Source organism: Ruditapes philippinarum, unplaced genomic scaffold (genome assembly GCF_026571515.1).
Source record: "Ruditapes philippinarum isolate M1 unplaced genomic scaffold, ASM2657151v2 ctg2663_1_1_1_1, whole genome shotgun sequence".
Lineage (NCBI taxonomy): Eukaryota > Metazoa > Mollusca > Bivalvia > Venerida > Veneridae > Ruditapes > Ruditapes philippinarum.
Genome location: NW_026852429.1, coordinates 145,535 through 169,442, shown reverse-complemented (window position 1 = coordinate 169,442; position 23,908 = coordinate 145,535). Strand labels below are relative to the sequence as shown.

General features: G+C 31.4%; 1 protein-coding gene across 2 annotated transcripts in view; it reads right to left on the bottom strand.

The window, feature by feature from the left end:
- LOC132760204 (beta-1,3-galactosyltransferase 1-like) overlaps positions 1 to 22,465 on the bottom strand; it is a 33,779-nt gene extending 11,314 nt beyond the window's left edge. The window contains exon 1 of one of the 2 annotated variants that reach the window (XM_060752123.1): positions 22,204 to 22,465. The gene's annotated coding sequence lies outside the window, so the exon portion shown is untranslated. Of the gene's footprint in view, positions 1 to 3,614; positions 3,702 to 22,203 lie in introns of those variants that run through there. The other variant, XM_060752130.1, reaches the window with a different exon arrangement.
- Between the last annotated feature and the right edge of the window lie 1,443 nt (positions 22,466 to 23,908).

The window sequence follows — 23,908 nt, the reverse complement described above, 5'->3', positions numbered from 1 at the left end:
TACCTGTGTACGATGGAGGTTGAAACATGGGTCTTACACACAACACGTTATCTTAATGTGGTACACATTTGTGCCAAGGTATTTTAAAATCCTTCGATGCATGATAAAGTTATTGTCCGGACACAAATGTGTGTACTTATAATCTTTAATTGTGATAGCTTGAACCTACAGAATGTAAGAGTGACCTTGACCTTTGAAAAGGGACGTGGTTCTTGGACGCGACATAACATTGTCATGTGATAGACATTTGTGAATAGTTATTTCGAAATCCCTCAATGCAGGAGAAAGTTACAGTCTAAACATGATTGTTGTGTAAGTGAGGACGGACAGACGAGCATGAGCCTTAGCCACGACACATCGTCTTGATGTGGTAGACATTTGTTTCAAGCTAGCTAAGTGTGACCTCGAAATTTGAGGTAGGGATCTGGTTCTTGGACGCGACACATCGTCTTGATGTGGTAGACATTTGTGCCAAGCTTTTTCAAAATCCCTCAATGTACGAAGTTGCAGTTCGGACACGAATGAAGTGGGGAACACAGACAGACAGATGGACGGTGCCATTTTTATATGCTGCCGTTCGGGGACAAAAAAAACGCAAATAACAGAAAACTTATTTTTGAACTAAGAAACGCTCCACTTATTCATATTATTTTTCAAACAGAACCCAAAAATATAATAGGAAAGATCAACAAGGGAGGGTAACATTTGTTTACTAAACGCAGCACCCTAACCCCCCCCCCCCCTCAGTTTACATATGACCATAGGTAATGCACCTCGAATGACAACAAACAATAGGAGGGTACTTGGGGGCGGGGCAAGGACTGGGCTTATCGAAATTAAAACAGCAATATAATCGGGACTGGAACCCCATATGTATCTCGATAAAAAGCATCGGTAAAAAGTATATGTGAATTTCTACTGCTCAATGTGTGAAGCATAAAACTAAATGTGATAGGTCAATCGCAGGGTAAGTTTTCAACTTTTTTAAACAGTTATGTAAAATTCTATCATTTTTTTAAGAAAATCGAAATGTGATTCTACGCACTGACTCTCTTCTATAGTACTCATTTTTGTTTTAGATTTTTATGCAGTCTTCATCAAGATATTCCTTCAGTCGTGGGTTCTGGTGTATCCAAAACATGTAATGTGTGTTAAGAAAATGTCACTAAACGGACAAAAAACCAGAGATTTTACAAAATCTCACTACAGACCGATTCTTAACATTCAGACAAATGATGATTTAAACATTTATTGATTTGGCTACAAACGAAGAAATTGCTGCTCAACATTGCATTTTTTGTGTATCAATCTGTTATTATCCGAAATAGACACATTTTCATGAGACGAGCTTGAATAACATAGTATCCATATAGAAAGAGATAAAAGACATTCTGCATACGAAAGGTATTGAAAATACGTAGACATGGTGAGAAGACCTTGCTTGTTTTGATTTATTGACGTCATGTGTACTGCAATCATTCCCTTTTATGCCGTTATGCATTAATTGATTAACTAATTATTCACTCGACTGCACTGTCTGCTTAATAGGGGAGTAATGTGAAGCGTGTTTAAATTTGTTTTGACGCTGTAAGAAAGTTTGTGAAAAAGATTATAGAAACGTTGCATATTTATTTTCAACATCAAGTAACGTCCTTGCATACATGGTTCACATCATGCCCATAGTCGCAATTATGAGTCAATGCCTATTTGACTTATTTTATGCCTGCTCTGTAACTCTTTGAATGAATTTAAAGAAACTAATAACAAATCTTTACCGCATTGAGCGGGCATGCATCATTTTCATAAATGTTATATTGCCTTAGGAGGCACTGCCTCTATGAATCTTTTCATGTTTACCATTTCAAGTCCCCGAGAAAATAATAATAATCGTTAATAATCGACTTATTGATATAAATTTAAAAATCCATCTTTTGGCATGTCATTAAAAATGCTCGGCGTAATTCTGGCGCGTCCCAATTATTTACAGCAATGTTTTTCTGTGTCTTTGGTCATCCAACCATGAAACACTCAACATACTTCGATTTGGCTCATATATGGTGGGGTTTACAATATCGGTCATTTTGACATGCTACATAAAAAGTAAACGAGGTTCCGAATGGTGAATTTAATTTATGAAGAGAAGCCAAATATAAATTGAAATTTTACGTTCATCAAATTCTCAGTTTTGTTAATCATGCGATAAAACAGTTGATATATATCGAACTCGACTATTATGTAGAATACCATGACCTGGGGCGGCATCTCGAATTTTTCCCTTTACAGACTCAGCACATATTCTGTAAGGAAAACCCTTCGATGTCGCATCAGGCCATGCTATTTCCACATAACAGTCTCGTCGCTATAACTTGGAGAATCTTAAAGTGATAAATATTTTTATGAATGTAAACATTTTTATAGAAACATATTATATGACACGATAGCTTAACAAAGTTCAATACTTTCAGTTTGGCATGTCCAAGTTCCATTATCCTTTATTAGTGAATTGTTTATCATACGAGTACTATCCACTCTGCATCAACATTTTTATGTACTCAGGCCTTTAAGTACATGTATTTCTAAATCTAGCATAAGCTAGTGAGCCCTGTCATTTGGTGATCAAACACACTAATGATACTATTGAACTTCCAGCCAAAGCTAAGAAACCTTAATTGTTCCTTTACATTGGCTATTTAATGATTAAATGGAAGTGGTCCATAACTTTGTAGATGGTTTTCCACATCACTTATGGATCTCTTCAGCACATATGGAGCTCAAATGCAATTTTAAGCAGCGATTTCTTCGTTTGTAGCCAAATTTCAAAGAATGTTTAAATCAGGATTTGTCTTTATGTGAAGCATCGGTCTGTAGTAAGATTCGTAAAATCTCTGGTTTTTTTAGCCCGGTTAGTGACATTTTCTTCTTATTCATTGCATGTTTTGGACACACAAGAACCAACGAAGGAAAGAATATCTCGATGAGGAGATGCATAAAAATCGAAACAAAAATGGGTAATATAGAGGAGAGTCAGGAAAGTAGAATCACATTTTGATTTTCTTAAAAAGGAAAGAATTTTACATAACTGTTTAAAAATGTTGAAAACTTACCCTGCGATTGACCTATTTTCACAGTCACATTTGGTGTAATGCTTCACATCTTGAGCAGCGGAAATTCACATATACGATTTACCGATGCTCATTTTTGAGATACATATGGGGTTCCATCCCCATGATAATACATGGTTTACCTATGCATCGCATTTTCTAAGTGTTAAATACGTTGTTTGAGTATTTTTATTTTTCTTAATTTGATACCCTTAAAAATCTGAATGTCAAGTGCATTTCATTATAACATAAATTACCTCCATGAATGGATTTTAAATATAAGGAAGGTAAAATGTTAAATAACTTACATACCGTAAAAGATAATTAATAAAAAATATCAAGACTTGGTTATTGTTCAACAATTTAAATATTCAAGTTCAATCGCTTTATCTTGTGATAAAGTTCTTGTATCAAATTACCTTAAACCACTTATTTCAAGCATTTCTATAATCTATAAACATATTTTTTTCATAAAAATGTATAAAAACAATTAAGAAACCAAAAGAATTTTACCTGCTGATATTTTTAAACTTCCGTTAATGCATAAAACTACAAAATGAATAAGCAAGCTAATAACGTTCAATCAAAACGAGTTGTTCGTGTTGTCAGGCGACCATATCTTTTTAAATTTTTTTTTTTAATTTTTTTTTTAAAGCAAGCGCAGATTTTTTTCTTTTTTCTTCTTTTTTACTCTATTTAATTAATTTGTTTTGTTGTTGTTTTTATATTGTTTGTTTTTTGTTGTTTTTATGCTTTTATCTTATTATTCTAATAATTATAGTATGCATGAGCAATATTAATTTGTACGAAGCAGAATGATTCAATAGGCCCTTTATCTAAAGTCAATATTTAAATAATGATTGTTACAGCGTGCTTGATTTCTCATGTTGACTTAATAAAGAAACCACGTGGTCTCCGGGGGACAAAGTTTACGGAAGATTAAACTGACCCCCCAATGACCCGCAATATTTTGTTATGTTAAACTTTTTTTTCATCGTTTTATTTAGTTTTACGCATTTACAATGTTTTAATCAGTATTACTATTGTTGAAAATAAAACTTTTACATTAAAAGGCACATTATGCCTCCGAAATCTGTACTTTAAATTCTTTCGAAATGCCATAAATGTGTTTAATAATGTTTCAATAATAAATTTGAGCCGCGTCATGACAAAACCAACATTATAGGTTTGCGACCAGCATGGATCCAGACCAGCCTGCGCATCCGCGCAGACTGATCAGGATCCATGCTGTTCGCTTACAAACCATATTACAAGTAGAGAAACTGATAGCCTGATCAGACTGCGCGGATGCGCAGGCTGGTCTGGATCCATGCTGGTCGCAAACACACTATGTTGGTTTTGTCATGACGCGGCCCATTTAGAGGATGTAACATGTAAGTACTTCAGTAAGTAGAGAATGACGTGCAGTTATGTGTCCGAAAGGTAGCAAAATGTAAACAAAGTAGTATTTTAACTTCCATACAAAATGATAATTTACTTTAAATCAATTCAATTCAATTCAAACTTTTATTGCAATTAATTAAATACTTATAGCAAATTATAAATGATAGAAAAATACATGTAAACATGAAATAAAAATATAAACATAATTATACCAATTGCCGACAGATCAAAACAGCAAAATATAGTTCTGATATGGAAAATTGATATATTTTTGGAAACTGTAACAAGATAAAAACAAAAAGGTTTTAAGAAATAAAAATATACAAAGGTAGGCAAAGATTTTTTCTACCTTTTCATAATTACAAAGTGAAGTTAAATTTTGCTGGCAGTTCTGTGATCATTTCGCTGAAATGTCAGAAGGTGTTCCTTGTATAAAATCAAAGATCTGAAAGAATTGGTAGCTTTACGATTTGCTGCAGTGATCATATCAAGTCAAGTTTATAAATTTGATAAACATTTGTCAAAAGTAAAACTGTTAACATTACATTACTGGTGGAATAATAACCAGTTGCAATGATTATTTACTATTAATTAAAGTTGAACAGTAATTTCACCCATTGTTCAGGCAATAACTGTTCACAATGTTGCAAGTTTAATAAATATTGGTACCGGCTTTTAAAGCCCCATGTCCAGAAAACAACTTTATGCATGTTACACTGATACACTTTTATTAAGTGTAAATGAAGTTTGTTTCCCAAAGTTTGATTTCGAAACTAAGTTTTTCGCATTTGAACTTAGACCTAGAATGATAAATTGACAATCAATTTAAGATAAGCAGAAACTGTTTTTAGTAAAAGCTAAACATATCCTCTACCCACAATGCAAGTAGCGTTTGGTATTTATTTGTTGGAGATTCAGTAAATAAATCATTAAAAAATTGCTTTGTCATTAGTGACATAAGGATATTTTGTTTTTTTATACCGGTAAATCATGAGAGGGGCACCGTACAAGATGAATACAATCAACAGTGCAAATATGGATGACAGTTTTAAATGCACACTTAATTAATTATATGAGTAGAAAATGCTTTAATTAGACTTTGGTGCTTGGGAAACCAATGTGGAAGTTACTTCTTACAATTATCAATCTGTTAAATCACACAAATTCTTTTTGAGTAACTTTTATAATTTGTTCCATTTAAATGAATAACTTTACAATGATATGAACTAAATTTATCTTTTATGTTATTTATTGTACAATACATGTTATTATAAACATGGCACTTGAAAGGAACCTTGTATATGAGTCATTAGTCTGCATAATAAAACACTTTCGTCTAAGAATGGAAACTAAAAAATAAATTAACATTTTTTACTAGAAACTAAAACATTACTACACAAAATCAAAATCGAAATGATATACATATATTTGGACGCTATTAAAGAATTTGATGCAATGGAAGAGTTGTTTTGGCTTTTTTTTACAACTGAATTGTAAACAATCAAGTCATACTGTTATGTATTAACGCCTGGAAGGTTTTGCACTTGAATTTTCGTATTTACACTTTATTAACCGATGGAAGGGAATTGAAAGTTATAAAAGAAACAGAAGAGCCGTGTTAACATGGCCATCCCCCGCCGAATGTGTTCGCTCATTGGAAGAATGCATATGTAGTAGAGCAGAATAATTCAATTTTAAGAGGTCTTTTGGTAATGAAAACTGATGGCTGAGGTGATTACAGATTTGAAACCTGTGATGTGAATACTGATGGCTGAAAATAGCAAAGGGCAAACAAAAACTGAAAAAAATAATGCAAGGTACTCATTCGTGTGTGCTGCACTCCTCCTCAATGAGATCTATCCACCTTTCCGAATACATCTAACACGCTTTGAGATAAGCTCGGGAGAAAAAGTATGAAAAAAAAATGGGCAATAACTGAAAAATTATAAAGGGTAGAGTTATCATTCTTACGCACAACATTCCTCCTCAATAAGATAAATCCACCTATGAAGTTTTATGTTGACATCTCAAAGACTTTTTTGAGTTATGCTTCAATCAGGTGAAAAATTAAGCATGAAAAATAACAAAGGGCAATAATTCAAAAAATATAAAGGGTCGAGTTATCATTATCATGCACTGCAAACCTCCTGAGTGAGATACATCCGCCAATAAAGTTTCATGTTGATATCTCAAAGGCTTTTTGAGTTATGCTTTGGAGAAAAATTAAGTTTGAAAAAAAAACAAAGAGCAATAACTGAAAAATTGTGCAAGGTAGAGTTATCATTCTTGTGCACTGCACTCCTCCTCAATACGATCTATCCACCTATGATCCACATATGATGTTTTAAGTTGATACCTCAAATACTTTTTGAGATATGCTCCTACAAAAATGTGGGATGGACAGATGTACGGACGTCCGGAAGTTCTAACCTGACAGTAATAGTGCGGCTACTCTATTGTTCTCTGTATTCTTACTTTTAGCCACAGAAAAGAAAATAGCCACATACAGAATGAATGACATCAAAGAGAAAGAACAGTTACCTATTGTCGCTCTAGCCACTTATTACTGTCCTGTGAGAGCGGACAGACGGACGGAGACTATTTCTATATCCCCGCCGCCTTACGATGGTATCCACCCATAAAGTTTCATGTTGATATCTAAAAGTTTTTTTTTTTTTTTTTTTTTTTTTTTTTTTTTTTTTTTTTTTTTTTTTTTTTTTTTTTTTTTTTTTTTTTTTTTTTTTTTTTTTTTTTTTTTTTTTTTTTTTTTTTTTTTTTTTTTTTTTTTTTTTTTTTTTTTTTTTTTTTTTTTTTTTTTTTTTTTTTTTTTTTTTTTTTTTTTTTTTTTTTTTTTTTTTTTTTTTTTTTTTTTTTTTTTTTTTTTTTTTTTTTTTTTTTTTTTTTTTTTTTTTTTTTTTTTTTTTTTTTTTTTTTTTTTTTTTTTTTTTTTTTTTTTTTTTTTTTTTTTTTTTTTTTTTTTTTTTTTTTTTTTTTTTTTTTTTTTTTTTTTTTTTTTTTTTTTTTTTTTTTTTTTTTTTTTTTTTTTTTTTTTTTTTTTTTTTTTTTTTTTTTTTTTTTTTTTTTTTTTTTTTTTTTTTTTTTTTTTTTTTTTTTTTTTTGATGATGATTGATGCGAAAATGTGACCGCTAGAGTGTTAACAAGGTTTTTCTATTTTTAGCTCTTGTGACCTACTTTTTCATCCGAGATGACCCATGTTCGAACTCATCCGAGCTATCACCTAGGCAAACATCCTGAACAAGTTTGATGATGATTGAGGCAATAATGTGACCTCTTGAGTGTTAACAAGGTTTTTTTTTCTTTTTTTTAGCCTTTGTGACCTAGTTTTTCATCCGAGATGACCCATGTTCGAACTCATCCGAGCTATCAACTAGATAAGCATCCTGACTAAGTTTGATGGTGATTGAGGCAAAAATGTGACCGCTGGAGTGTTAACAAGGTTTTTCTATTTTTAGCTCTGGTGACCTAGTTTTTCATCCGAGATGACCCATGTTCGAACTCATCTGAGCTATCACTTAGACAAGCATCCTGACCAAGTTTGATGATGATTGATGCGAAAATGTGACCGCTAGAGTGTTAACAAGGTTTTTCTATTTTTAGCTCTTGTGACCTACTTTTTCATCCGAGATGACCCATGTTCGAACTCATCCGAGCTATCACCTAGGCAAACATCCTGAACAAGTTTGATGATGATTGAGGCAAAAATGTGACCTCTAGAGTGTTAACAAGGTTTTTCTATTTTTAGCTATTGTGACCTAGTTTTTCATCCGAGATGACCAATGTTCGAACTCATCCTGACCAAGTTTGATGATGCTTGAGGCAAAAATGCGACTGCTAGAGTGTTAACAACTAAATGTGAGCTAAAATGTCAAGTATAAAAGTAAGATACAATTTCAATATTTCGAACAACAATTATATATATAAATGTAATAAGCAAAAATTAACAAGTAAGTTTTCATTAGAAATAGATATTAAGGGCTAAGACAGGCAGGTTTTGGAAAACATTAAGAACCTCTATCAATGTAAAGAGAATGTTTATTTTGTATAAAGCGACTTGAAGAGAATTTGTAACAAAACTGACAAAACAAAATTTCAGATAAAAGAAATTATTTGTGTGTGATATTTTAAACTTAATTGTGTCAAAATTGTTATTAAAACTGTATAGCAAAATATTGGATTGAATGGAATCGAGCAACACATTTGAAGGAAGTTTCTATACCACTAAATAATTAAACCCTTCTTTGTTCGTCAAAGGTCCGTGGCAGATACCCCATTGAATTAGGTCAAAGACAAGTAAGGTTGGCATTGTAGTAGGAATACCAAAGGCCTCATACGTATATTAACGGTTTTGGTTTTAGCTTACTAGTTGTTGTTGTGACTCAATGATTCACATACCTACATATTCGCTCATTATGCTTATTCCTTACTTAAATGATTGCTTGCTTTTCTTTACTTCACTTTCTTACTTAATTTGTCAGTCTTTCTTACTTTCTTTCTTACTTCCTTCCTCAAATACTTATTTACTGACTTGCTTACCAACTTACTTTCTTACATCCAAGCTCACTCATTACCCGCTAGCTCACTCGATCAATCGATCGCTCACACACTTCATTTTCTAATTTTAAAAAATCTAAATAAAAACAAAACATGTAACAATGAGCAAATGAACCAAATGAACAACGGCAGTAAATTTATTTCTGAACTAAAAATCATTCAGTTTACAGAAACAATAATGTAATATATAAGTTTTATCTCAAAGTGGGTTAATATATCAATATACTTTATACATAAGAAAGAAAAGATCAAAACTACATATCCATAAAAAAATCTTCGTTAGATATTATTTTAAAATTTCTCCATGCACAATTTAATAACTTTTTCCAAAAGATGTTAAATATAGTTATATTAAAATCAATTATTTCAAGTATGACTAATCTATTAGCTCTTTTGTTAATATGTTAATATTAAATTATTTTACCCGCTGTTGCACCTTTTCTTCAGTAATGTATCAAACTTTATGTGCGCACAACGTGGATTAATATCTAATTTGTGTGCGTCCTTACTTATTCGGAGCAGTATTAAGTTGTAAAACAACCAAATATTTTTACCCTCATTCTCTTAAAGTATTTTAAAGCACAAAGACATTTTTGTCCTTTCCAATCAAGATTATTTCGGTATTTGTCAATATTATCTGTCATTACCAATGCCTGAACGATTAATGTTTGTACTACTGAACTATTCATTCTGATAACTCGTCTTACGTAAAGACAACATTCAAATACTTTTTCACATTGTATTATGTCATTAAAGCGTCTATTAATCTACCCATCAACACATTAATCAATTCGAACCCCTAATAATCAATAACATTAGCCCAAAATGATGAAGTAATCAGAATGCCATCTACGAGGTCACAACGCAGAACTGCCCTATCAAAATGCCTATATAAATACTGTCAAAATTGCAGTTAAGAAATGATGAAAACAAAAGTTAAATGTACGGCTGTTACACACAAGTATTGACTGAAGTAGATTCCAACTGCTCAACGACATGGCAACGTGTTAACACTCAACTTATGTGTACATTGAAGCTACTATCCTACACATTTTGGTTTGGGCTTTTTTAAAATAAAAACCAATGCCATCAACAGATTAAATTTCACCACAGGCTCGTTCATAGATGATTAATACAGGTCTTGTCTCACGACAAAAAACCAATCTAAGTGAAGTATTTGCAATGGTTATGCTGCTGTAATTTTAAACCGTTGCAACGTTTTGTTTTGTAAATATTAACTTTAAATAATAAACACACCTGTTAACTGGTTAGAGAGATCATTTGGTTCCGGGCGAGTAGAACAATTGTGCGCTTGGTAAGTTTTAAAACTTACATTTATATAGTAAGTTCTACCTTTGAAAATTATATAAACCTGCATCAAACTGTCCTACTCGTTACATGTTAATTGTGTGATAATAAGGTTGTTTATATACATGTATAATATGTAAAGTAATCTCATGTAAACTGCAAATTTTACTTCTATATTGTTTGGCAATATCGACCAACTCGTTAATTTTCGGAACCTTTTTAGTAAGTTTTAGTTACTTATTGATTTTTATGATAGGGAAGTTAGGGAAGTTCTCGATACTTTACCTGATACGTCCCAATAGCCTAGTGGCTTTGAAAGTTCGAATCCTCAAATTAACTTATTTCAGATTTCTTTAATTATTTTTTTATGTGCAGCATTCGTAGATGAATTCTTTCTTTAATTTCTGGTGTCTTTTATTTAAAAAATATTCTAACACTCCACGTGATTTTGTCACTATAGACAAAGAAGGAAAAAAACCGGTGTTTAATTGCCAAGAAACACTGGTTAGGGACTACTTGTATATGCGGCTGTTATGTTTTCACCCTCGATTATATAGTTTACAAGGCCTTTTAAAGCAACAATAAAAAGCATTTTTATTTATATTTTCAGTTCTTATAATGTTTTCTTTTCATACTATCTCACATACACTAACGCCACATATTTGATTCATATCAGTTAATAAATATTTAAACAAAACGGCGCATACATAAAGGAATGATAAATGGGGCACTTATGTAAGCACAATATGACGTAAGTTTTTATTGTTGAAAACTTGATAAAGAAACGTTTTTTTCTTATTATTTCTTTTGTTTAATAATTTCTATATCTTCGTAACAGTAGGGTGTGAAAATCAAACAGCGTTATACGAAAATCGGCACCGGAAGTTATTTCCGCTTGAAAAAATAACTTTAGTGATCTTCCATATTTTATCGTCTTAAAATCGTAATAACATCGGTCTGAGAGGTTTATATCGGCTATTTAACATCGGTTTTGTCGTTTTTATGCGAAAAAAATAACCACTCAGGCCTACGGCCTTCGTGGTCAATTCGTACGCATCAAAACTCCAAACCGGTGTTAAATAGCCGATATACACCTCTTAGGCCGATGTTATTTCTTAGACAACTTTGGTATAAAGATGTATATGTAAATTTTCATGACTTCAATTTGTACAGTAATTGGCATGCACAAAACCTAAGTAGTCAAGTTTTGCAAAATATAATAAAAAAAACATTAAAAAAAGTTTTATTAAGATTCGATCCAACAACCCTCAAGATGTAGCTAAAATTCCTTACTTCTTATTACTGAGGCAAGTTTTTTTTATGTGCAGCATTCGTGGATGAATTATTTCTTTAATTTCTGGTGTCTTTTATTTAAAAAATAATAACTTTGGTATAAAGATGTATATGTAAATTTTCATAATTTCAATTTGTACAGTAATTGGCATGCACAAAAATTTAGTAGTCAAGTTTTGCAAAATATAATAAAAAAATTTAAAAAAAAAACATTAAAAAAAAGTTTTATTAAGATTCGATCCAACAACCCTCAAGATGAAGCTAAAATTCCTTAGGCAAGTTTGGCAAGTGTAGTGTTCGTAACTTTTAAGTTATACGTACATAAAATAGAGAAAAACAGAATCCCTAAAGAAAGCCCAACACGGCAAAATAGTAAAATGTTGCAAGCCTGTTCATGGGCGGTACTGGAAAGTGCAAGTTACCGTCCACGCCCCCTAGCACAGGCTTAAGCAGAATTGAACATTTAAACTAAAAATGGTGAAATTTTGAATTTAGAAACATCCGCAGATGTGTTCATACGGCTGTCATCATGTTTACCGTTATGCCATACTTTAAAATCCGTATGATTTACTTCGGAAACCGAAAATTACCAACGCAAGGTTATTGAATATTCAAATGCCTCCTGTCAAAATTGCCACACAATACTTTTTAAGTATGTATATATTTTTAGACCCGGTTTATGTTGGGAGAGTTGCTTAAGTAAGAATGCATACACATCGTTTATTATGTTACATTTTTAGCGATGGAGAAAACTGCACACGTTACATAAAAAGTAACCGAGGTTACGAGGGGTGAATTTACTTTATGAAGAGAAGCCAAATATCAATTGAAATTTTATGTTTATTTACTTCTCATTTCTGTTTATCATGCGATAAAACAGTTATTATATATCGAAGCCGACTATTATGTAGAATACCATGGCCTCGGGCGGCATCTCGGGTTTTCCCTTCTCAGCCCATATTCTGTAAAGAAAACCCTTCGATGTCGCACCAGGCCATGATATTTCCACATAACAGTCTCGTTGCTATAACTTGTGGAATCTTAAAGTGATAAATATTTTGATGAATGTAAACATTATTATAGAAACATATTACATGACACGATAGCTTAACAAAGTTCTATACTTTCAGTTTGGCTTGTCCAAGTTCCATTATCTCTTATTAGTGAATTGTTTATCATACGAGTACTATCCACTCTGCATCAACATTTCCATGTACTCAGGCCCTTAAGTATTTCTAACTCTAGCATAAGCTAGTGAGCCCTGTCATTGCGGTGATCAAACACGCTAATGATACTATTGAACTTTCAGCAAAAGATAAGAAACCTTTATTGTTCCTTTACATTGGCTATTTAATGATTAAATGGAAGTGGTCCATAATTTTGTAGATGGTTTTCTACATCACTTATGGATCTCTTCAGCACATATGAAGCTCAAATGCAATTTTAAGCAGCGATTTCTTCGTTTGTAGCCAAGTCTCAAAGAATGTTTCAATCAGGATTTGTCTTAGCGTTAAGAATCGGTCTGTAATGAGATTCGTAAAATCTCTGTTTTTTTGAGCCCGTTTAGTGACATTTTCTTCATACACAGTGCATGTTTTGGACACAAAAGAACCCACGAAGGAAAGAATATCTCGATGAAGACTGCATAGAAATCAAAAACAAAAATGGGTATAATAGAGGAGAGTCAGGAAGGTAGAATCACATTTCGATTTACTTAAAAAAGGATAAAATTTTATATAACTGTTTAAAAAGTTGAAAAATTACCCTGCGATTGACCTATTTTCACAGTCAGATTTGGTGTTATGCTTCACATCTTGAGCAGCGGAAATTCACATATACTTTTTACCGATGCTCATGTTTGAGATTCATATGGGGTTCCACCCCCATGATAATACATGGTTAATCTATGCATCGCATTTTCTAAGTGTTTAATACGTTATTTGAGTATTTCTATTTTTCTTAATTTGATACCCTTAAAAATCTGAATGTCAAGTTCATTTTATTGTTACAAAGGTTACCTCCATGAATGGATTTTAAATATAAGGAAGGTAAAATGTTAAATAACTTACATACCGTAAAAAATAATTAATTCTTGGTTATTGTTCAACAATTTAAATACATGAATTCAAGTTCAATCGCTTTGTCAAATTACCTTAAACCACTTATTTCAAGCATTTCTATAATCTATAAACATATTTTTTTCATAAAAATGTATAAAAACAATTAAGAAATCAAAAGAATTTTACCTGCTGATATTTTTAAACTTCCGTTAATGCATAAAACTACAAAATGACTAAGCACGCTAATAATGTTCAATCAAAACGAGTTGTTCGAGTTGTTTGGCGACCATATCTTTTTAAGAGGGTTTTTTTTAAAGATTTTTTTAGAATTTTTTCTTTTTTATTCTATTTAATTAATTTATTTTTTGTTGTTGTTTTTTATATTGTTTGTTTGTTTTTATGGTATTATCTTATTTTTCTAATAATAAGGAATGCATGAGCAATATTAATTTGTACGAAGCAGAATGATTCAATAGGCCCTTTATCTAAAGTCAATATTTAAATAATGATTGTTACAGCGTGCTTGATTTCTCATGTTGACTAAATAAAGAAACCACGTGGTTTCCGGGGGACAAAGTTTACGGAAGAGTATACTGACTCCCAATGACCCGCAATAGTTGTTATGGTTTTATTTCATCGTTTTATTTGGTTTAATGCATTTACAATGTTTCAATCATTATTACTATTGTTGAAAAATAAAACTTAAAAGGGACTCCACTGAGGTTTTTTGATATGATGTGACTGAAAATATTTTTCGAAATAAATGTACCATTGGACGTAGGTTTAGACCACTAATCTTTGTTTTAAATTTCAGATCATTCGCGCACTTTTTTCGCGTTTTTCCAGAATAATTATTCAAATTGTAAAAAAAAATGACCCAAAATGAAAAGCGTTTAAACATTTTTTACTCAAATCGGGCTAAGAAAGGCACAGAAATACGATTTTCAATTTATTTCAAAGTATATTTCTTAACTATTTCTGTTTAAAATGCCCCAGCTCATTTATGTAAGAAATTCAAATATAATGTTTTTAGGCTTTTAAACCTCAGTGCAGTCCCTTTAACATATAAGGCACATTATGCCTACGAAATACGTATCTTATATTCTTTCGAAATGCCATAAATGTGTTTAATAATGTTTCAATAATAAATTTAGAGGATGTAACATGTATAAATAGTTCAGACGGAAAAGTAGCAAAATGTAAACAAAGCAGTATTTTTACTTCCATACAAAATGATAATTTACTTTAAATCAATTCAATTAAAACGTTTATTGTAATTAAGTAAATAATACTTATAGCAAATTATAAATGATAGAAAAATACATGTAAACATGAAATATAATATAAACATAATTATACCAATTGCCGACAGATCAAAACAGCAATAGATAGTCCAGATATGAAAAATTGCTATATTTTTTGAAAAATGTAACAAGATACCAAAAACAAAAAGGTTTTAAGAAATAAAAATATACAAAAGGTAGGCAAAGATTTTTTTCTACCTTTTCAAAGTTACAAAGTGAAGTTAAATTTTGCTGGGAGTTCTGCGATAATTTCGCTGAAATGTCGGTGTTCCTTGTATAAAATCAAAGTTCTGAAAGAACTGGTAGCTTTACGATTTGCTGCAGTGATCATATCAAGTCAGGTTTATAAATTTGATAAACATTTGTCAAATGTGAAACTGTTAACATTACATTACTGGTGGCATAATATAGTCACTGAATGTTTGAAAAGTTGCAATGATGTTTTACTATTAATTAAAGTTGAACATTTATTTCACCCATTGTTTTTTCATCTTATCTTATATTGCTAATAACTGTTCAAAATGTTGCAGATTCATGTTTAATAAATATTGGTACCGGCCTTTAAAGCCCCATGTTCAGTAAAAACAAAAAATCATGCTACAATGATAAATTTCATTAAGTGTAAATTAAGTTTTTTACCCAAAGATTGATTTCGAAACTAAGATTTGCATTTGAACGTTGACCTAAAAGGATAAATTGACAATTAATTTAAGATAAGCAGAAAACTGTTTTAAGTAAAAGCTAAACATATCCTCTAACCACAATGCAAGTAGCGTTTGGTATTTATTTGTTCGAGATTCAGTAAAATAATCATTAAAAAACCGCTTTGTCATTAGTGACATGAGGATATTTTATTATATTATATCGGTTAATCATGAGAGGGGTACCGTACAAGATGAATACAATCAACAGTGCAAGTATGGATAAATGCTTTAAATGCACACTTAATTGTCCGAGTAGAAAGTGCTTTTATTAGACTTTGGTGCTTGGAAAACCAATGTGAAAGTTACTTCTTACAATTATCAAAGTATAAAATCACACACATGCTTTTTACTTAACTTTTATGATTGTTCCATTCAAATGAATAACTTCAAAATTATTTGAACAAAATTTATCTTTTTTGTGATATTTATTGTACAATACATGCAATTATAAACATGGCACTTGAAAAGAACCTTGTATTTGAGTCATTAATATGCATATTAAAACACTTTTGTTTAAGAATGGAAACTAAAAAATTATAAATTAACATTTTTTTAACTAGAAACTAGAACATGACACTAAATCAAAATCGAAATGATATACATATATTTGGACGCTATTAAAGAATTTGATGCAATAGAAGAGATGTTTTGGCATTTTTCATTACTGAATTGTCAATAATCAAGTCATAGAGTTTTATTAATACTTTTATGTATAAACGCCTGAAAGGTTTTACACTTGAAGTTTCGTATTAACACTTTATTAACCGATGGAAGGGAATTGAAAGTTATAGTAAAACCAGAAGATCCATGTTAACATGGCCATCCCCCGCCGAATGTGTTTGCTCATTGGAAGAATGTATATGTAGTACAGCAGAATAATTCAATTTTAAGAGGTCTTTTGGTAATGAAAACTGATGGCTGAAGTGATTACAGATTTGAAACCTATGTGAATAATGATGGCTGAAAATAACAAAGGACAATACCTGAAAAATAATGCAGGAAAGGTTATCATTCTTGTGTGCTGCACACCTCCTCAATGAGATATATCCACCAATGAAGTTCCAAATTAATACGTCTTACACGCTTTGAGATAAGCTCCGGAGAAAAAGTATGAAAAATAAAAAAGGGCAATAACTCAAAAATTATAAAGGGTAGAGTTACACATAGCATTCATCCTCAATAAGATAAATCCACCTATGAAGTTTAATGTTGACATCTCAAAGACTTTTTTGAGTTATGCTTCAATCAGAAAAAAAATTAAGTATGGAAAATAACAAAGGGCAATAACTAAAAAATTATGAGGGGTAGAGTTATCATTATTGTGCACTGCAAACCTCCTGAGTGAGATACATCCGCCCATGAAGTTGCATGTTGATATCTCAAAGGCTTTTGATTTATGCTTTGGAGAAAAATTAAGTTTGAAAAAAAAAAAAAAAAACAAAGAGCAATAACTGAAAAATTGTGCATGGTAAAGTGACATTATCATTATCATTCTTGTGCATTCGATCTATCCACCTATGATGTTTTAAGTTGATACCTCAAATACTTTGTTAGATATGCTTCCACAAAAATATGGGACGGACAGATGGACGGACGGACGTCCAGATGTTCTAACAGGACAGTAATATTGCGGCTACTCTTTTGTTCTCTCTATTGTTACTTTTAGCCACACAAAGAAAATAGCCACATAGAAGCATTAGCATTACAGAATTAATGACATCAAAGAGAAAAAACAGTTACCTATTGTCCCTCTAGTCACATTATTACTGTCATGTGAGAGCGGACAGACGGACGGAGACTATTTCTATATCCCCGCCGCCTTACGATTTTATCCACCCATGAAGTTTTATTGTGATATCTCAAAGGCTTTTTGAGTTATCCTCTGGACATTCCGTAATGCTTTTATGTGGCTATTTTCTTTTGTGTGGCTAAATAGAACAATAGAGAAAACAATAGAGTAGCCACAATCGTAAAAGGTAAGAGTTAATGATACAAAACATGTTTCGAACAAATTGAATGAATGGTCTACTTCCACTATTAATTACGTAGATGGGTCTTGCTCAACCTAAGTTCTGTTCTTGGTACTTTGGGCGGTTCATTATACATGGTACTGATTTGTATAACTAAAATTTACATCATTTCTTTCTTCTTCTAATACCATTTGATTAATTTCTAATTTGAAAGAGATGATAATATCGACCTCTGGTTAACCAAAGTTGAAATTATGTATGATATCAACACAAAGCAATTAATGATTACCATTTCTCGTAAAACAAATTGGCTATGTAATCAAATTTTTCAAAAGTATCAAATACCAGCGTCAAAGGTATTCATGCATTTGTTTGACACTTGGAAAGAAAAATGTGAAGTGTAAAAGTAAGATACAATTTCAATATTTCGAACAAGATTTATATATTAAAATGTAATAAGCAAAAATTAACAAGTAAGTTTTCATTAGAAATAGATATTAAGGGCTAAGACAGGCAGGTTTTGGAAAACATTAAGAACCTCGATCAATGTAAAGATAATGTTTATTTTGTATATAGCGACTTGAAAAGAATTTGTAACAAAACTGACAGAACAAAATTTAAGATAAAAGAAATTATTTGTGTGTGATATTTAAGACATAATTGTGTCAAAATTGTTATTAAAACTGTATAACAAAATATGGGATTGAATGAAATCAAGCAACACATTTGAAGGAAGTTTCTATACCACAAAATAATTAAACCCTTCATTGTTCGTCAAAGGTCCGTGGCAGATATCCCATTGAATTAGGTCAAAGACAAGTAAGGTTGGTATTGTAGTAGGAATGCCAAAGGCCTCAAATATTAACGGTTTTGGTTTTAGCTTACTTGTTGTTGTTGTGACTCAATGATTCACATACTTACATATTCGCTCATTATGCTTACTCCTTACTTGATTGATTGCTTGCTTTTCTTTACTTTTCTTAATTTGTTAGTCTTTCTTACTTCCTTACTTAAATACTTATTTACTGACTTGCTTACCAACTTACTTTCTTACATCCAAGCACACTCATTACCCGCTAGCTCACTCGATCAATCGATCGCTCACACACTTCATTTTCTAATTTTAAAATATCTAAATAAAAACAAAACATGTAACAATGAGCAAATGAACCAAATGAACAACGGCAGTAAATTTATTTTTAAACTGAAAAACATTCAGTTTACAGAAACAATACAACATGCAACATATAAATTTTATCTCAAAGTGGATTAATATATCAATATACTTTATACATAAGAAAGAAAAGTTTAAACTATATGCCGTTAAAGATAATCCATAAAAAAGTCTTCGTTAAATATAATTTTAAAATTTCTCCATGCACAATTTAATAACTTTTTCCTTTTTCCAAAATATGTTAAATATGATTATATTAAAATCAATTATTTCAAGTTTGACTCATCTATAAGCTCTTTTGTTAATATGTTAATATTAAATCATTTTACCCGCTGTTGCACTTTTTCTTCAGTAATGTATCAGACTTTATATGCGCACAACTTGGATTAATATCTAATATGTGTGCGTCCTTACTTATTCGGAGCAGTATTAAGTTGTTAAACAACCAAATATTTTTACCCTCATTCTCTTAAAGTATTTTAAAGCACAAAGACATTTTTAGACTATTTCGGTATGTTGTCAATATTATCCGTCATTACCAATGCCTGAAAGATTAATGTTTGTACTACTGAACTTTTCATTCTGATAACTCGTCTTATGTAAAGAAAACATTCAAATACTTATTCACATTGTATTATGCCATTAAAGCGTCTGTTAATCTACCTATCAACACATTTATCAATTCGAACCCCGAATAATCAATAACATTAGCCCAAAATGATGAAGAAATCAGAATGCCATCTACGAGGTCACAACGCAGAACTGCCTTATCACAATGTCTATATAAAGACTGTCAAAATTGCAGTTAAGAAATGATGAAAACAAAAATTATATGTTCGACTGATACACTTGAAGTAGATTCCAACTGCTCACTCGACAGTCCAACGTGTTGACACTCAACTTAAATGTACATTAAAGCTACTATCCCACACATTGTAGTTTAGGCTGTTTTAAAATAAAATCAATGCCATTAACAGAATAAATTTCACGACAGGCTCGTTCATTAAAATGGAACTAGATGATTAATACATGTCTTGTCTGACGAAAAGAAAAACCATCTAAGTGAAGTATTTGCAATGGTTATGCTGCTGCAATTTTAAACCGTTGCAACGTTTTCTTATGTAAATATTGACTTTAAATTATAAACACTCCTATCAACTGGTTAGAGAGATCATTTGGTTCCGGGCGGGTAGAACAAATTGTGAGCATGGTAAGTTTTAAAACTTACATTTATATAGTAAGTTCTACCTTTGAAAGTTAAATAAACCTGCATCAAACTGTTCTACTCGCTACATGTTAACGGGTGTGATAATAAGGTTGTTTATATATTATATGTAAAGTTATCTCATGGAAACTGCAAATTTGACTTCTATATTGTTTGGCAATATCGACCAACTCGTTAATGTTCGGAAGCTTTTTCGTAAGTTTCAGTTACTTATTGATCTTTATGATAGGGAAGTTAGGGAAGTTCTCGATAATTTACCTGATACATGTACTTACGTCCCAATAGCCTGATGGCTTTGAAAGTTCGAATCCTCAAACAAACTTATTTCAGATTTCTTTAATTATTTTTATGTGCAGCATTAGTAGATGAATTATTTCTTTAACTTCTGGTGTCTTTTATTTAAAAAAACAACTGTGATAATATTATATAAATGTACATGTATATGTAAATTTTCATAATTTCAATTTGTAAAGTAATTGGCATGCACAAAAACTTAGTTTTGCAAAATATAATAAGAAAACAACATTAAAAATAATGTTTTATTAAGATTCGATCCAACAACCCTCAACATGAAGCTAAACTCCCTAACTTCTTATCACTGAGGATAGTTTTGCAAGTGTTGTGTTCGTAACTTTGAAGTTATGCATAAACCATGACTACCGTTATGCCATACTTTAAAATCCGTATGATGTACGTCGGAAACCGAAAATTATCAACCAAAGTTCATTGAATATTTCAAATGTCTCCGGTCAATATTTTCAAACAATACTATTTAATAACTACTGTAAAAAAGTTTGTTGATATTTTTAGACCCGGTTATGATGGGAAAGTTGCTTAAGTAAGAATGCATACACATCAGTTATTATGTTACATTTTTAGCGATGGAGAAAACTGACACCCAATTTGGCGACAAAGAAATCAAACGATTGACGATATTGAGCGACTGCCAACCCAAAATTAAGAAAGATAACGACTACACGCCCTAATGGTTTATTAGTATATTAATATTGCCTTTTTTAATCTTTCCTCATTACAAGACCAGACAGTTGTAGAGTCAATTATTTGTTTTGTAAAAACCTCTATAACATGTATAATCTGCCATATTTGCCTTCTATAATAGACCTGATACGTATTATGTTATGAAATAGGTAGATATACGAACGTTTATTTTGCAATCTTTGACTTGCTGCCATTTTGGAAATCTAAGTATAATTTCCGAATTATATGCCAACAATTATCAAGATAGTAATACTTTGCCTATCAAGTTTAATTTAAGTAGTATATTTCATATAGGATGTATGTTGTTATGGTATGTAACCGGGTACATTTAAATTCCATTGTAATTTTACAACGGCAAAATGAGACTAAATGATTGAAATATTGGTGGGGATGTGTATGCGCTTGCATGCGTGAGCTTGTGTACGTGCGTATGGTGAGTGCGCGTGGCGTGTGTGTGTGAAAAGAAAAGTTCAAAGCTCATACATTTTAACCATCAGATCCTCATATCAAAACCAAACTAAAATGACTCAATATCTGGTGTATCCTTTTCTGACCAGAAGAAATTGTTAAGCATGTCATTTATCAATAATACTTTTGGGGGGAACAGTTCCTTTGAAGGCCTATGATATAACATGAACATTGAACGTACTTGTTTAATTGTTCATAACCTATTTTATTTCATATCCAAATTATATTCAGGAACATGCGACTTAATATTATTATGGTTTGATGTGTCAACGCTCTTAGTAGAACTGATTCGGATATTTTTGTAATTAACGACTTTTGTCAATGATGTTATATGGAATGGGCCGAACGCCCTTAACTGTAAAATATAGGATAGTTATATACGTCATAGCGTCCAATAAAGAATTTTTTAGATAGCCACGTGGTATAATTTAAAAGCAGCAATTTGTTGTTAATAATTGATAAAGAATAACGAGATTTGTGATATAACTATCTATTTCAAAAAAATATGCTGGTATAAATTCTCGCATTGCTACATAAAACGATGATATTCTTTTCATAAAGCAAAAAATGGACAGTTAATAGATTTTTAGCAATATTATAAAAAGTACAAAAAAACAAACCTGTTTTTTCACTTGCTATGAGGAAGAAAAGTGGCCTCAAAAGCCAGGTCCACAAATAATTGATACATTTATCAGTCCGTGTCTTGAAAATATTATGTTGGCTGTAAGCCCACTGTTATCGTACATTTCTTCTGAAAATTACGGAATAAATACGGCATATTCTTCACACGGTTTGAATCGGGAGCAAATATTTCGAGTTATTGACCACGGAAACTCTTCCTGTTTCGTCTGTTGAGAATGTAGGATAAGAACATGTGCATGTTTAAACACTCTACCTGCATTATGATATCATTTTAAGCGTTAAGCATAACAAGATTTACGACGCAGGAAGATAAACAAAAAATGGCGTGTCGTAAGTTCAAATTTGCTTTAAAGAAATGTGTTTGCGTGAAGACCTATCACACTTGCTTAAAAAACGCTTAATCTTATTAAAAGTCGTAAATTTAAAATGTTTGATTTGTTAAGGCGAACATTTAATTTCTAAAAATAAAACAAGAGGATTTGAAGTTCATTGCCTGAGCAGTGCGCGACAGACGCTTTCTCATTAAGAATTGACACAGGCTAACGTCAACAACAGCTGCATGTCATAGCCATTTGTGTAAAAAAAAAGTTTAGATTAAAACAAAATGATTTTTCGAGTAGACTCGATTGTTAAGGAAATAGCTGATGTACGCAAGGTTCATCTTGACTAGATATAAAACGCGACACACCTAAAATATAATGCGAATGTTATGGATATTAAGAAATTGTTTTCATTACTTCCTGTTAAATGAACGCATAAATTAATTCAGTCTAGAATAAGTGTGTACACAATGCTCTTAAAAAGAGTTAAAATATTTAGAATAATTATGCTTTTCTCCATTATGAACATTGTAAGAATATTGTGAGAAACATTGCAAATTCAAATTACACATGTGTTGTATATGTGTTGCCTTTGATTATCTCTTCATCTTTTCTGCTCAATATTCTAAATTTATTTCTTAAATAATTTACGAAATCGTAATCTGCTAGTCGCAAAGCCAATAGTTTTCCTGTTATATACAGCAAGTATTCAAATATATAGTACAACTCGATTTAACGACATTCGAGTAGCAAACCGATATATTTGTTCTGTCTTTAAAAAAAGTTTTATGTATGCATGCCGCCGGAACGAATCCATATTTGCCTTGATGTTTGTGCGTTGCCAACCCTGTTATGTAATCATCGGTGGCGACAAGTCATGTTCATTGATTTGCTGCCCTCGTACGTGATATATATACGCGATATGGAGACGTTTATCTCAATATTTTACAAGCCAAAATTAAGCCTTAACAATTTAAAGTACATAAGCGTAATCCACCGTCTTAAGATATCAGCCTTAAGAGAAAAATACTATTGTTTCAATCATTTTATCGAAAGGTTTCGGATATTCGTGCCGTACTATAACCTGACAAACACTGTTTTATTCTGTGTCAAATAATTCTGTTGACTTAAAAAAAGACATTTGTCTGATTAATTAGCCACTACATATCTATCGTCTAATATCTTATATCATATAGAGCGATATTCAAATACAAATACTTTTTGGAAACGCTCCACTAGACTCGAGCATGGGCAACATCTCATGTGTGAACGGATTTCTTGAGAACTACGGTGATAGCTCCCATACTATCAAGTCAAGCAAAATGTAAATATTTGATCTTGAAGGTCAAGGTCATTCATGACT